We start from the raw sequence: 3747 nt of genomic DNA on the forward strand, positions 1-3747 counted from the left end.
CAGAGGGTAAGAGTCCATCATGGTAGGGAGGCATGACAGGAGGTAGCCAGAACAGAAAACTGAGTGCTCACATCTTCAATCAGGCATAGGAATTATAGAGAGAAACTGGGAATGGGAATGAGTCTTAAGAACTTACAAAGCTTGCGGCCAGTGATATGTTCCCTCCAGCGAAGCAATATCTTCTAAACCCCTGCGATCAGGGCCAGCACCAGCGGCCAAAGTGGCCAGATACTTGGAGCCTATGATCACATCAATCATTACAATATTGTTTTAAAAAAAAGCTATTTCTATATTTCAAGAGTCAAATTGTATTTTTCAGATTTATGAATACATTTCTTACTCTACTGTAATTATTCCTATTCCTAGTATTATAAACAAAGATACTGTAGATTGTGGTGACTTTTGAGTACAGGAGTGTGTCCCTTTAACACTGTTCTTTCTTTTCAAAATTATTTTGACTATTATAGGCTCTTTATATTTCCATATATATTTTAGGACCAGCTTTCAATTTCTGTTAAAATGTATTGTGAATTTGACTAGGGTTGCGTTGTGTCTATAGGTTAATTTGGGGAGAATTGACATCTGACAGTACTTAGTCTTGCAGTCTGTAAATGCTGTATTTTCTTTAGACTTACTTAAATTTTTTTCATAAATGATCTTTACCTACTTCACTAATTTGATCCATAGAAACTTAATGTTTTAATGACATTGAAAATGGTATCTCAAAGATATTTCCAAATGAACTCTGTAAGGTAGAAAAATGCAATTCATTTTTACACATTGATTTTTGTTTCTTCAGCTTGCTATACTTAAATAGTAATTTATGAAGTTTGTCTACACGCACTATTTTATTTTTAAATAAAAATAGTTAACAAAAACCCTTTAAATATATGACATTTTTGAGTCTTTTACTGTTACGTAAAATTTTATGTGCATTTTTGTGTATATGTTAACAGTAAGTTACCTTGCATTACAGACCAATGTGCATTTTTATTATGATAAATGTTGAGTTTTGTTAAATCACTTTAGTATATTTATTAAGATAATCATGTATTTTTCTTGTTTTGTCTTTGATGTAATCAAGTACATTATTTATTTCTCAAATATTGAGCCAGTCTTGAATATGTACAACGTATAATATCCTTTTTATAATTTTCTCATCTTATTAGTTCTTTCAGAATTTCATGCAATGTATTTTGATCATATTTTCCCCTCATTCAGTGCCTCCCAGATCCACCCTGACTTCCTTACCCACCCAAGTTTGTTTCTAAATCCATCAAGTCGAATTTCTGCTGCCCATATACTCTTGGGTGTGTGGTCATCCCCTGGAGTGTGGTCAACTTACCATGTGCCACACTTAAGGAAAACTGATTCTCCTTCTCCCAGAAGCTATCCATTGTAAACTGCCCCCAGGCTAGAAGTCGGACGTCATGCCCACCCGCCCTATTGATACTGGTATTTTGTGTGGCTTAAACTTGCTGACATAACCACCACTGTGAGTTTATATATGCATCTGCCCTGCTATCTCCAAGAAACATTGTTTCCTTGTGGTTATCCATTACCTCAGAGTCTTACAGCCTTTCCAATCCCTCTTTCTCTATCTTCACTGAGCCTTAGGAGGAGAGGATATAATATTGGTATACTACTTAGGGCTGACCATTCTAGTCTCTTATTTTCTGCACTTTGACCAGCTGTGGGTTTCAGGTCAATCACCATCTACTGCCAACAGAAGCTTCTCTGATGAGTGCTGAGAGATACATGAATGTGTGGGTATAATAAGTTATTGTGATTCAGTTTAATACTGTGTCCATTTAGCAGAATAACAGTAGGTTCTCCCCTAGGACCTAAAACCCGTCTAGTCATAAGTTCTTGGCCAGAATAATGGTGCCAGGTATGGGTTTCATCTTGTGGAGAGTCCCTTAAAGCCAAGCAGAATCTGATTGGTTACTCCCATGCCATTTGTTCCCCATGTGACACCAATGGGCATGTCTTTCCAGGACATGAACTTCAGTATCCTTTTACTATATTGGTGGAGTCCATTTGTTAGTGACTACTGTGTTTGTGTTCTTAAGTTCTTTTTATTTTTATTTTTCTATTTTGTCATCAGGGTAGTAGTAATTTTATAAAGTGAACTAGGAAATATTTCATCATGTCCAGGTTTTCCTGAAGAATTCTACTTATTATTTCTTGCTTAAATATTTTATGGATTTCACCAGGGAAACCACATAAGTTAAGGAAACCAATGTTCTATATATGCCTGTCTTTGTTTGAGACTTTTGATTATACATTTAATTTTTTTATAGATACAGGACTACTTATGTTGTCTATTCTGTAAGTAAATGTGGTCATTGATATATTTTCAGGAATCCCTTCATAATATCTTAGTTGTCTAATAAACAAGCAGCATTTAAAATATTACTTTATTGTATAATCAATTTCTCTAGAATCAACAGTGATGGGCTCTTTCTTTCACATGATCTTGATAATTATGCCTTCATTTATTTCTTAAATTTGTTTATTAATGATGTTAAAATTGAATTTATTTTATATTTCTTTTTTCTCATTTTTATTTCACTTTTTTATTATTCCCTTCCTCTTTCTTATTTTGGGATTTATGTTCTTTTCCTATCTTCTTCAGGGAAAATTAGAGCATAGATTTAATGTTTACATCTATTCTGAGTAAATATTTCATGCTACAAAATCTCCTTTGAGCCGTGTCTTAGATATATTACTACAAAAGTTGATATAATGTATTTTCATTCAGTTCAGAATGTTTATTTAATGTTCAATGTTATTTCTTTGATCTATGTGCTCTTACATTTGTGTGGTTTATTTTTCAATGATTTTGAAACTTTCATTCTATTTCTCTGTTGTTCAGTTAATACTACATGATCAGAAACCTAGCCATATTATAAATTATTTAAATTTGGGGTCTGGAGAGATGGCTCAGCAATTAAAAGTACTGGTTACTTTTGCAGAGGACCTGGGTTTGGTTCCCAGGATCTACATGGTGGATAATAACCACCCATAACCCCAGTTCCAGAGGATACAACACCCTCTTCTGACCTCCATGTACATTGCACAACATGGGTGCACATACATACATACAAGCAATACACTTATACACTTAAAAATTAATACCTAAAATATTGTTTAAAATAAAAATAATAAATGCATTGATAAATGATTAATTCATTTATATTTATAATGTCCACTTTGATTTTCAGAATCATAGCTTATCATAGGAAGCATCTACAGTTAAGAATAATGTATATTCTCCTGTTGGTGAGTGGCATGGCCTATAGATGTCAATTAGTTCAAGATACTTCATATAAGGTGTTCTATGTATTTTAAAACTGATTTTGTTGACTACTATCCTCAGGCCTCTTGGGGTAAGTCTATAGCGCAGCTCTCTGCGCCGGGACTCCCTAAGCCACATTCCCCCTTCCACCCCCCCGCCGTTCTATACTCCTAGTTTGGGCCCTGTGCCATTCCTAGTCTTGGGGCCCCAGACACCTGGGGAACCAATACTGCTTCCTGATCCTTCTCACCCAGAGCAACTCAGTCCCTTTCTTGGGCTCCAGGAGCACCGCTTCTGGTCCTGGCCCCGCGCTCACCTCTCTCTGCTTCCCTGGGCCTGCACCACGGGCTAACTCTCCTAGCCTGCATTACTATCCTCAGGCCTCTTGGGGTAAGGCTATAGCGCAGCTCTCCGCGCTGGGACTCCCTAAGCCACATTCACCCTTC

Source organism: Nannospalax galili, unplaced genomic scaffold (assembly GCF_000622305.1).
Source record: "Nannospalax galili isolate Female #2095 unplaced genomic scaffold, S.galili_v1.0 scaffold777, whole genome shotgun sequence".
NCBI classification, from domain to species: domain Eukaryota; kingdom Metazoa; phylum Chordata; class Mammalia; order Rodentia; family Spalacidae; genus Nannospalax; species Nannospalax galili.